This window comes from Scyliorhinus canicula, chromosome 6 (genome assembly GCF_902713615.1).
Source record: "Scyliorhinus canicula chromosome 6, sScyCan1.1, whole genome shotgun sequence".
Classification (NCBI taxonomy): domain Eukaryota; kingdom Metazoa; phylum Chordata; class Chondrichthyes; order Carcharhiniformes; family Scyliorhinidae; genus Scyliorhinus; species Scyliorhinus canicula.
In genome coordinates, this window is record NC_052151.1 from 49,595,022 (window position 1) to 49,608,476 (window position 13,455).

A 13,455-nucleotide genomic window follows, 5' to 3' on the forward strand; every position below is an offset into this window, starting at 1 on the left:
ATCCTATTGACAAGCGGAGGGAAGAGAGAATCCCGCCACCAGTGAACAACGGCCGTCGAGAAATACGCAGCTGGGAACCGGAGAATCCCACGCTTTGAGCAAGTATTTCTTTTTCATCTTGTCATGTCACCTCAGCTTAAAAAGCACAAAAGCTGAAGTCAACTTATTATCTTACCTTTGATTATTGACAGTAAATGCCAATGGTAATTGAGGCAGAGGGTGCGATCTACCGGCCGCATCCTGTCGGAATATGAGTGGGATGTGGATGGTAGATGCCGGGTGAGGCCTCTCCTGGGCTTCCCGACACCTGCTGCGCCTCACGAGATCTAGCCATTGTGGGCAGGACCCAGTCTCACACGGTTCAGTGCCCATTCAGCCCACGTAGGGGGTGAAGGACCACCACTACCTGGGCAGACTAGCGGATGAGACTTTGCAAGCCAGAAGCAGGCTCTGTTTGGGGAGGCCTTTCTTTTGGGTACTCCATGTTGCAGCAGCAACCCTCCCACCAGCCCCTCCCCGACTCCCTCGGCGGCAATGGCCACAGCAGTGACAACAGTGCCTGTGCCCCTATGACTGGCAGAGCCTGTCTACCTGCCCCCTGCATTCCCTAGCCTTATTTACCTTTCTTTGAGAGAGTGCAGCAATTGAAACGCCCTTCCTTTACAGCTGCAGCTCCAGCAATTGCCATACCCAGCAGTGGCTGTGAGTTGACAGGCCTCTGATTGGGCAGTTAATTGGGCACCATCGTGAATATGCGGCCTGCACAAAATCTAGCTCAACGGCTTAAAATGACACACTGAGAAAACAAAGAATGTATTGACCAATATATATTCTTTTAAAGTACTGACTGAATAAGCTTGACTGCAGGAAAATTGACACATTGTAAACGGTGGATGTGATTTATGATTGCATGTGTTTGTGTTGGAGAAAGAGAAATAAAAATGATAGTGTGCTAATTACACATCTGTCGCACCTTTCCTTTATGTTCGATATGTTCGAGAAACAGTTTTGTCAAAACTCCTACCCGAAAGGCAGGTTGCATTTGTGCGCATTGTCCAGTTCATGAATAATTTTGACATAATGAAATTCAGTTCTTCTGCAGCGACACTCAAAATAAATCAGGGAGCTATTATAGCTGTTGTTAAAAGGACACTCATCATAGTAATTAATTTCAATGCTTTACTATATTTACTGAACTAGAAAACATGACAAAGAAACAAGGGGCACTTCAATATTTGTTTCAATGAGTCAAGTGGCAATCGTACTTTTCAGCACTATATATGATCCTGTCAAACTAAAGTGTTTGCTTCTTCATACTGCCATTCGACTTTTTTGATAGTTGCCACTCCATTATCAGAAATTAAGTTAGGAAGCCCCAATCAATTAATTTAAATTGCAACAACCCACATCATCTCACAAATCTGTAAACTTAGCAAAGAGGCTGAATGAATTTCATCAAGCAACCTGAGAATATTAATCAGAAGCCACCATCTTGAGAGGGTGATGTTAATTGGGGTAAATTATGATGTAAAAACATTTGAAATGGAAGCATGGGGATTTAACCCAAAGCTCAGTGGAGTAACAGAATGAGTTAGGTGGCTTTGTCTGATGTTCATTTTCTTTGCAAATACTTCTCCATTATAGTGTAATACTACATCATTTAAAAAAAAACAATTTGGAGTACCCAATTAATTATTTCCAATTAAGGGGCAATTTAGCGTGGCCAATCCACCTACCCTGCACATCTTTGGATTGTGGGGGCGAAACCCATGCAAACGCGGGGAGAATGTGCAAACTCCACACGGGCAGTGACCCAGAGCCGGGATCGAACCTGGGACCTCAGCGCCGTGAGGCAGCAATGCTAACCACTGCGCCACCGTACTGCCCAAATACTGCATCATTGGCTGCTGCTCTCAATCCATGGAGTGGCAAATGTGTCTTGTTTCTTGAAATATCCACATATTTTACACAATCAACTTTCCTTATTTGCTTTTCATCGAAGGAGATACTAGAAAATTGATTCCAATAGACTTGAAAAGTTAATTGCAAAATTTCAGCAACAAGATTATTTAGCAAAGTCGATGTCATATATAATTCATGGGGTAATTTCCATTTTTCAGAGAGACAACGGAGGGTGTTGTGCATAGCACAGTGGTCACACCGCAGGCTCAGACTCCACAGGCATGGAGGGAATAGGTGACTACCTGACAGAGCAAGAGAGCGAGGCAGTGCAGGAATCTCCTGTAGCCATTCCCCTGCAAAACAGATATACAGTTTTGGATATTATTGAGGGAAATAACCTCTCTGGGGAAAGCAGCAACAGCCAAATTCAGAGCAGAGGAATCAAGAACAAATGAAAAAGACAGTAAGGTGATTAAGAAAAGTGATAGGTAGAGAAATCAAGGGCCTGTATCAAATAATGATACTGTAAAGGATAGTAGGGATGGGGCAGGGTACGTTAAAAGGACTAGTCTTAAGACTTTGTACCTGAACAGGTGGAGCATGCAAAATAAATTGGATGAATTAGTTGCACAGATAGATGTAAAGGGGAATGATGTCATTGGGATTTTAGAGGCATGGTTCCAAGGTGACCAAGGATGAGAACTAAACATTGAGAGCTATTCAGTTTTTTGGAAGGACAGACCAAAAAGAAAAGGTGGTGGAGTTGCATTTTTAATTAAAGAAGATATTGATACAATATTGAGGAAAGATATTAGCACTGATGATGTGGCATCTGTCTGGGTCGAGTTAACAAACATCAAAGGTCAGAAAACATTTGAAGGGGTGGTATACAGACCACAAAACTGCACGAGTAACTTTGACAATCATATTAGACAGGAAATCAGAGGTGCATGTGATAAAGGAACATCTGTAATTATGGGTGACTTTAATCTGCACATAGATTTGGTGTCTCAGATTAATCACAGTACAATAGAGGAGAAATTTCTGGAGTTTATACGGTTGAGGAGCTAACAAGGGAACAGGCCATCTTGAACTGAATGTTGGGCAATGAGAAAGGATCAGTTGGGAATCTAGTTGTGAGAGAACCCTTGGGGTTGAGTGACCATAATATGAGAGAATTCTTTATCAAGGTGGTTAGTGAGGTAGTTGATGCTGAGACGAGGATTCTGAACCTCAATAAAGGTAACTATGATAGCATGAGGCATGAGCTGGCTATGATGGACTGGAAAATATTACTGAAAGGAAGGACTATGAATACACAATGGCAGGCATTGAAGGAATGAATAGGTGAACTCCAAACGTTGTTTATTCCTATTTGGCAGCAAAGTAGAAAGGGAACTATGGCCAAACCATGGCCTACGAGGGAAATTAGAGATAGTATTAGAATCAAAGAAAAGGCAAACAAATTAACAAGTAAAAGCAACAGTCCTGAGGATTGGGAACAGTTTAAGATTCAGCAAATGCAGACCAAGGAATTGATTAAGAACGGGAAAATAAAATACGAAAGTGAGCTATCGGGGAACATAACAACTGACTGCAAAAGTTTCTATAGTTATGTAAAGAGAAAAAGGTTGATAAAAAAGAATGTAGACCCCTTACAGTCAGAAACAGGGGAATTCATAACTGTTCACATTATATATTAATTTGCAGATGGTACAAAGTTGTGTGGGAGGATGCGCTGTGAGGAGGTGCAGAGATGCTTCAGCGAGATTCAGACAGGCTGAGTGAGTGGGCAAATGCATGGCAGATGCAGTATAATGTGGATAAATGTGAGGTTGTCCGTTTTGGTAGCAAAAATCGGAAGGCAGGTTATTATTTGAATGGGTGTAAATTGAGACAGGCGGATGCTCACTGAGACCTTGGTGTCCTCATGCATCAGTGGCCGAAAGAAAGCACACAGGCACAGCAGGCAGTAAAGAAGGCAAATGGTATGTTGACCTTCATAACAAGACGAATTGAGTATAAGAGTAATGACATTTTACTGCAATTCTATAGGGCATTGGTGAGGTCGCACCTGGAGTCTTATGTGCAGTTCTGGTGTCCTTATCTGAGGATGAAAGTTCTTTCTATGGTGGGAGTGCAGCAAAGCTTTACTAGGCTGATTCCTGGGTTGGTGGGACTGTCATATGGATTAGATTCATTGGAGTTTAGAAGAGTGAGAGGGGATCTAGAAACATATAAAGGTGTAACAGGGTAGATTAAGAAAGAATGTTCTCAAAGGTGGGGCGTCCAATACTAGGGATCATACTTTGAGGATAAGGGTTAGGGTTTTAGGACTAAGATGAGGAGAAACTTCTTCACCCAGAGAGTGGTGAATCTGTGGAATTCACTATCACAGAAAGTAGTTGAGGCCAAAATTTTGTGTAATTTCAAGAAGGAATTAGATAAACTCTTGGGGCTAAAGGGATCAAGGGATATGGGGGGGGGGGGGGGGGGATTGGGAATAGGGTATTGAACTTGATGATCAGCCATGATCATAATAAGCGGTGAAGCAGGCTCAAAGAATCGAATGGCCTCCTCCTGCTTCTATTTTCAATGTATATTTCTATGTAGGTGTGTTAAACCTACAGGAGGGTCAGGGATCTGCAACCTCAGTGTCCCTTTGGCCTCACCTGAGTACGATTTACCAGATTTGGGGGGGGGGGGGGGGGGGGGGGGGGGAAGGGCTATCCATTTTTCTATGTTGGTTGGGACATAAATATCCCGGACCGGGTGTGGGCCGAACGCGAGAGACTGTTCAGGGTGTAGGACGTGTAAATAGTAAGGAGAATAAATCAAAACTTTCCTACCGTCATCACTTCCTGAGTGGTCACTCTCCTGAGACCCTGAGCATTCAGTATGACTGCTGGACTGCACATTCAGTATGCAACATAAATGCACCGCTTGCCATGTTGAAGACAGAAGTAGAGGAATTACATCCTTTATATGCCAACTGCCGTTCCTTATTCTTGTCCTTCCTCACTCTGGGTAAACTTGGACAACCTTGTGAAATCATGGCCTTTCTGAGGCCGAACTAATTTTCTCAATACTTAGCTTTATGTGAGTGTTCCTCACGGTTCCAGAGCCGCAAACTGTTGCTGGCCCATAATTGGGCCCTTCCTTCCTCCCAGTCATTTCCGAAGAAATCTGTTCATTGTACAATAACAGCATGATAGTCCGCATGTTGCCCGAGGATCAGGAGCACCACAGCTTATTGGTCCCTAATGTCAGGGGACTTCTCAGTACTCAATGATAGTTCTACCATTCACTCTACCCTAATTATTTATGCATTGAGTAAAAATAAGTTAATTTTGGCATGCCCTGTTACACCTGGCTTCCTCTTTTAAAACTTGTTCTTGGGGTGTGGCCGTTGCTGATTGGGCCAACATTTGTTGCCCATCCCTATTTGCCCTTGAACTGGAGTGGCTTGCTGGGCCATTTCAGCAGCAGGTGGGAGAAGAGGTGTAGTTAAGAGTCAACAGCATAGCTGTGTGGGGTTTGGAGTCACATGTATGCCAGACCAGGTAAGATTTCCTTCCCTGAAGAACATTAGTGAATCAGATGGGTTTTTAACCACAAGCGGCTCTGGTTTCATGGTCATCATTAGGCTTTTCATTCCATATTTTTATTGAATTCAAATTTCACCATCTGCCATGGTGGGATTTGAACCCGGGGCCCCAGCCATTACCCTGCGTCTCTAGATTACAAGTCCAGAGACAATACCACTACACCACCGCCTTCCCCTATTGTTTAAAGCAAGGTGAATTAAACCCACCATGGTTTTACAGACTGAAGCTGTGCTTTGACTAAGAGTCATCCAGACACAAAATGATAGCTCCCTTCTCTCTCCACAGATATTGTCAAACCCGCTGAGATTGTCCAGTATTTTCTCCTTTTGTTCCAATGTTTCCTTCTTTTTCCTCAACTGAGGATTCCCCCTCCATCATGATTGACACGATCCAGATATGTATCCATTCTATTTCCCACAATACTACTCTCAGCCCTTTCTCTCCCTCTCAGAATCACAATAGATTTTTTTCCTTACCCTCACCAAAGTCCACTTACGATGAGTATCCATTGTCACATCTGCCATCTCAGTAAAAGACCACCACCAAACACATCCTTTCATCATTCTGAAGGGACCACAGTCTCTGTGACCATATGACCAACTCCTGATTGCTCCCATCAATCCTTCCTCTTCCTGTGCAAGTTCAGGTGGGTCAAAACCTGCCTTCATCTCTTCCCACAGTCCAGAATCCCAAGTGAACCTCCAACTTGCTTTTACTTATTTCAACTTTTCATTCTGTGTTTGCTGCTCATAATGCAGTCTCCTATACATCAGGGATGTCCCTGCCTTGTGGAACTCTGTGTGACCCTGGGCATGGCCCCAGAGCATGCCATGTTAATTCTCTATCGCACTCACTCTCTCCTCAGCCTCCTATACTGTTCCAGTGCAGCTCAAAAATTAAACTTCTTTTAATTAGGCATTTGGCAGTTAAATGGACTCAACATTGAATTTGACAATTTCAAATCATGACTTTGAGACACATTTTTTCAGTCAGGCTGTTGGACGTTATTCCCGTTTACAGCTTCTCCAGACCCATCTTTTGTCTCTTTCCATGACCTATTATCATCTCCTTTTGCTTTGCATCATCATTCCATTCCCCTGCCTTCTACCCTACTCTTGACCTTCCTAAACATCTTTTTTCACTAACCTCCCCCACCTCATTCCCTTCTTTCTAACTTGCTAAAAACTGGTTCTACCTCTAATGTCTTCCCATTCTGCCGTAGGTCCATTGACTTGAAACCTTAATGCTGCTGCTTTTTCCTCTCCACTACCCAACCTACTGAGTATTTCCAGCATTCACTGTTTAAATTCACACTTTGACTGTATACTAATAAAATTGGCCAGAATTCTCTGACCATTATGATTCAATTTTCTGACCTGCAGTGCACCTCCACCCACCTGTTTCCCTGTGGCGTGGGGTGGTTTCAATGGAACAAACCATCGACAAGCGGCAGGAGTATCGAATCCGGCCATCAGCAATCAGGACGCCATCGAGAAACACGCGGCTGTGGGGCCGGAGAATCCTATGTTGATATTTGCAAATGTTAATCTAGATGAATACATCAAATTCAATGTCTCATATTTCCTGCAATGAGGCACTTTAAAATGTATTTGGGTATTGACATTTTAAGAAGAATAAACAACCATAGATGGATGCTCATTTTACATCACCCCTTATCTGCAACAATTGTTAATAAATGGATTACTGCTGCAAAATTAAACACCCGACAACTGGGATTGTACAGATTCATGTATGGCTGATACATAGCCTTTTCTATTGCTTGTGTATGCCCCATTTAGCTGTATTGATTACGGCAAAAGCCAGTTCTTCTATCATTCATCCATCCATTGCTATGGAATCTTTTTTTCCACAGATACACAGCTACAGCAAGTGAACAATTTGACGGCAGCACAAATAAACAATGTACATTTGACTTGCAGATTAATGGTCCCATCTTTGCAAATGCTAATTTGGCTGAATGAAGCAAATTCAAATTCTCATCGGTTAGTAAACATTGGGGTATATCCAATTTCACAGCTCTCAGCCCCTGCATTATCCATTTACTGAGAAAAAAACCAGCTGATAAATAAGACACATTTCCTAATTATAGTGCAAGTATGGATAGTCTCTCGCCAACTGATTCATTAGACCATATTTTTCCAAAGGCATTCCTGTTAATGTTCAAAGTGCATTCCGAAAAATAAACAGGGAACAGGAATTTTAATCAGGAATTTATTGCAGCTCAACTGAGCATATGGATGTTGCAATGAAACAATTTGCATTTATTATAGCATGTTTAAGGTTGAAAGATATTCTAAAATCATTTACAAAGATAATGGTCCAGATTTTGTAGTCAGCTGTGACACAACAGTACTTGCTTGCTGCTGACCTTGAATACAGCTTTCCACAAAGACCCACTAAACATTGTGGCATGCATTTCAACTTTCTCAGCATTCATTTCAATCTGATACCAAGTCAATGGGATCCCAGGCATGCAGCCACAGTGATGGTGTGAAGGAGCCAATCACATTGAAGTATTCTCAGAGACAGCAAACCAAGAAGTGAGACGCACTGATTATCATTCACCCTTGGGCATATTATTTCCTTTGTTGCTGTTGTATACGAGTCAAAATAGACCATTTTCTGCCATTGACACTCGGACATATTCATCTCTGCTGCTGAGATGTACCTTCAGGCAATTTATGGAGGGTTTGTACGGCACAGTGGCACAGCGGTTAGCACTGCTGCCTCACAGCTCCAGGGTCCATAAGGCCAGAAGACCAGAAGACATAGGAGCAGAATTAGGCCACTCGGCCCATCGGGTCTGCTCCGCCATTCAATCATGGCTGATATTTTCTCATCCCCATTCTCCTGCCTTCTCCCATAACCCCTGATCCCTTTATTAATCAAGAACCCATCTATCTCTGGCTTAAAGACACTCAGTGATTTGGCCCCCACAGCTTTCTGCGGCAGAGCTCCACGGCTTCGCCACACTCTGGCTGAAGAAATTCCTTCTCACTCTGTTTTAAAGAATCGCCCCTTTTGTCTGAGGTGGTGTCCTCTGGTTCTAGTTTTTCCTACAAGTGGAAACATCTTCTCCAGTCCACACTATCCAGGCCATGCGGTATCCTGTAAGTTTCAGTAAGATCCCCCTCATCCTTCTCAACTGCAATGAGTACAGACCCAGAGTCCTCAACCGTTCCTCACGTGACAAGTTTTTCATTCCAGGGATCATTCTTGTGAACCTCCTCTGGACCTTTTCCAAGGCCAGCACATCCTTCCTTAGATACACTTTTATTACACTCCTGTATCATCTTTTATTACACTTCTTTGTATGTTTTGATATACTACGGAGTGTAATATGTGTTACTCAAACCTTGGTTGCTGATGAGGTTTTCTGAACCTCGATGAAGAAGACTCGAACTCGTCCAGCAGTAACAAAAGGTTACTAAAACAATAATTGCATGAGTTCTTTACTTTAACATTAATACTAGCGATAAGGTCAACAAGATGTAACTACAGTAATTATGCTTAACTACACTAACCATCTGAGCTAATCCTATACTCCTGTCCTGGTCACAGTACACCCAAAAGAGAGAGAGAGAGGCACAACGCGGTTGCTTTTATACCCCTCTTGGTCCGGCCCTCTAATGATCATCTGGCGCTACTGATTACACACTGACCCCTTATGTACATGCACATCGATTTCACTACAGATACGGGGCCCAAAACAGGTCACAATATGCCAATTGGGGTCTGACCAGAGCCTTATACAGCCTCAGAAGTATATCCCTGGTTTTGTATTCTAGCCTTCTTGACATGGATGCTAACATTGCATTTGCCTTATTAACTACTGACTGAATCTGCACATTAACCTTAAGAGAATCGTGCACAAGGACTCCCAAGTCCCTTTGTGCTTCTGATTTCCTAAGCATTTCCCCATTTAGAAAATAGTCTATGCCTAAATTCCTCCTTCCAAAGTGCATAACCTCACACTTTTCCACATTGTATTTCATTTGCCACTTCATTGCCCACTCTCCTAACTTGTCCAAATCCTTCTGCAGCCCCCTTGCTTCCTCAATACTACCTGTCCCTCTACAAATCTTTGTATCTTCTGCAAACTTAGCAACAGTGCCTTCAGTTCCTTCTTCCAGATCATTAATGTATATTGTGAAAAGTTGTGGTCCCAGCACCAACCCCTGAGGTACACCACTAGTCACCAGCTGTCATCCTGAAAAAGACCCCTTTGTCCCCACTCTCTGCCTTCTGCCAGTCAGCCAATCCTCTATCCATGCCAGGACCTTACCCTTAACACCATGGACTTTTAACTAACAGTTTCTTATGCGGCACATTGTCAAACGAAATCGAAATAAATCATGTCCACTGGTTCTCCTTTGTCGAACTTCCTTGTTACCTCCTCAAAGAATAGATTTGTCAGACACGATCTCCCTATGACCCGGGTTCAATTCCGGCCTCGGGTGACGATCTGGGTAGAGTTTGCACTTTCTCCACGTGTCTGCGTGAGTTTCTTCCGGGTGCTCCGGTTTCCTCCCACAGTCCAAAGATGTGCAGGTTAGGTGGATTGGCCATGTTAAATTGCCCCTTCATGTCCAAAACTGGGAAAACTGATGGGATTGAAGGTGGATAAATCCCCAGGGCCTAAGAATCTGCAACCCAGATTGCTTAAGGAGGTGGCTCTGAAAATTGTGGATGCATTGGTGGTCACCTTCCAGGATTCTATAGACTCTGGAACTGTCCCTGCAGATTGGAGGGTAGCTCACATCACTCAAATATTCAAAAAGGGAGGTAGAGAGAAAGCAGGGAATTATAGACCAGTAAGCCTAACATCAGTCGTGAGGAAAATGCTTGAATCCATTATCAAGGACTTTATAGCGGAACATTTAGAAAGCAGTGGCAGGATCAGTCAGAGTCAGCATGGATTTATGAAGGGAAAATCATGCTTGACAAATCTGCTGGAATTCTTTGAAAAGGTAACAAGTACAGTCGACAAGGGGGAGCCAGTCGATGTGGTTGATTTGGACTTTCAGAAGGCGTTTGACAAAGTTCCGCATAAGAGATTATTGTGCAAAATTAAAGCACATGGGTTTGGGGGAAATGTATTGATGTGGATAGAAAACTGGTTGGCAGAGAGGAAACAAAGAGTAGAGATTAATGGTCCTTTTCAAATTGATAGGCATTAACCAGTGGGGTACCACAGGGATCGTTGCTGGGACCCCAGCTATTCACAATATATATTAATGATTTGGATGAGGGATCAAAATTTAACATCTCAAAGTTTGCAAATTATACCAAATTAGGTGCGAGGGTGAATTGTAATGAGGATGCAGGGATCCTACAGCAAGATCTGGACAGGTTGGGCGAGTGGGCAAATCAATGGCAGATGCAGTATAATTTGGATCAGTGTGAGGTTATCCATTTTGGAAGCAAAAACAGGATGGCAGATTACTACCTGAATGGTTGTAAATTGGAAGAGGAGAGTGTGCAGCAGGACCTGGGTGACCTTATGCGCCATTCGCTGAAGGTAAGCATGCAGGTGCAGTAGGCGGTAAAGAAGGCTAATGGTATGTTGGCCTTCATTGCAAGAGGTTACGAGTATAGAAGCAGGGATGTGTTGCTACAATTGTACAGGGCCTTGGTGAGGCCACACTTGGGAGTATTGTGTGCAGTTTTGCTCTCCTTCTCTGAGGGAGAAGTTCTTGCTCTCGAGGGAGTGTAGCGAAGGATAACCAGACTGATTCCAGGGATGGCAGGACTGTCATATGAGGAGAGATTGACTAGGTTAGGATTGTTCTCACTGGAATTCAGAAGAATGAGGGGGGATCTCATAGAGACTTATAAAATTCTAACAGGACTAGACAGGGTAGATGCAGGGAAGATGGTACCAATGAAGGGTGTGTACAGAGCCAGGGGTCACAGCCTGAGGATTCAGGGTAAACCATTTTGGACAGAGATAAGGAGACACTTCTTCACACAAAGAGTGGTGAGCCTGTGGAATTCATTACCACAGGAAGTAGTTGATGCTACAACTTTGAATATATTCAAGAGGCGGCTGGATATAGCACTTGGGGAGAATAAGATCAAAGGCTATGGGGAGAAAGCAGGATTAGGCTATTGAGTTGGATGATCAGCCATGATCGTGATGAATGGCGGAGCAGGCTCGAAGGGCCAAAAGTCCTCCTTCTGCTCCTACCTTCTATGTATCTCTGTATCTATGTAAAAGGTTAGGTGGGGTTACTGGGAGAAAGTGGAGTCGGGGGCTTAAATAGGGTACTCTTTCCAAAGGCCAGTGTAGACTTGATGGGCCAAATGGCCTCCTTCTGCACTGTAAATTTTATGATCAATAAACTGATGGAAAGCTGATTGAACTTGTTTGCCTTAGATCCAAGACAATACTAAGTCCTCATCAAAGAGTTGCTCCACACTGATTACGCTGCACTCGCATTCCATACTGAGGAAGACCTTCGCCTTAAAAAGGACAGGCTCCTTCACACCTGTAAAGTGTTTGGTTTGACCATCAGTGTCAGGAAGACAAATGTACCCTTCAGGATGTTGCCATACCACCATCCATCAGCATTCACAATGCAACACTGGAAGTTTTTGATATATATATATCTGTAGAATTGGAATATAAGGACACAGTGGTTGATAGAATATCATATTATGCTGCAAAATCTGTAAAAATCTCTGGTTAGACCCCATTTGGAGTACTGTGAGCAGTTCTGACGACCACACCTTAGGAAGGATATTTTGGCCTTGGAGGGAGTGCAATGTAGTTTTACAAAAATTATACCTGGATTACGGGGGTTGAGGTACGAGGAGAGATTGATAGAGAACAGCTGTTCCCCTTAGTTGAAGAATCAGTTATGAGGGGACACAAGTTCAAGGTGAAGGGTGGGAGGTTTAGGGGGGATTTGAGGAAAAACCCTTTCACCCAGAGGGTGGTGACAGTCTGGAATGCACTGTCTGGGAGGATGGTAGAGGCGGGTCACCTCATATCCTTCAAAATGTACCTGGATGAGCACTCGGCACGTCTTCACATTTGAGGCTATGGGCCAAGTTCTGGCAAGTGGGATTAGGATTGGCAGATCAGGTGCCTTTCATGTGGCGGTGCAGACTCGATGGGCCGAAGGGCCTTTGCTACGCTGCATTTTCCTGCGATTCTGTGATTCTGTGAAATTAGACCTGTCTTCACTAGAATTTAGAAGGCTAAGGGGTGATCTGATCGAAGTATTCGATATATTAACAGGGAAAGACAGGGTAGATAAAGATAAACTATTTCCACTGGTTGAACATTCCAAAGCTAGGGTGCATATCTAAAAATTAGGGCTAGGCCATTCAGGAGAGATGTTGGGAAGAACGTCTCCACTCAAAGCATGGTGGAGATTTGGAATTCTCTCCCACAAACAGCAGTTATAGAACATACAGTGCAGAAGGAGGCCATTTGGCCCATCGAGTGTGCACCAACCCACCTGAGCCCTCACTTCCACCCTATCCCCGTAACCCAGTAACCTCTCCTAACCTTTTTTGGTCACGAAGGGCAATTTACCATGGCCATTCCACCTAACCTGCACATCTTTGGACTGTGGGAGGAAACCGGAGAACCCGGAGGAAACCCACGCAGACACGGGGAGAACAGGCAGACTCCGCACAGACAGTGACCCAGCGGGGATTCGAACCTGGGACCCTGGCGCTGTGAAGCCACAGTGTTAACTACTGTGCTACATGATGCCCAAAATAGATTTGTATTAAGCAAAGATATGAAAGGATATGGGCCAAAGGCAGATTTAGGCCACAAATCAGCCATGATTTCATTGAATGGCAGAGACAGGCCCGATGGGCTGAATGGCCTACTTCTGTACCTATGTTCCAATAGTAGTACATATCTACGCTCCCCAATCACCAGCAACCTGTCATCTGATGTTGA

The 13,455-nt window shown here is 43.7% G+C and overlaps 1 long non-coding RNA gene across 1 annotated transcript in view; it reads left to right on the forward strand.

Annotated features, from left to right (window-relative positions):
- The window catches only part of LOC119966800, a 40,801-nt gene extending 33,398 nt beyond the window's left edge, over positions 1-7,403 (forward strand). The window contains exon 4 of the long non-coding RNA XR_005460835.1: positions 6,893-7,403. This is a non-coding gene — a long non-coding RNA (uncharacterized LOC119966800). The remainder of the gene's footprint in view (positions 1-6,892) is intronic.
- Positions 7,404-13,455: the final 6,052 nt, after the last annotated feature.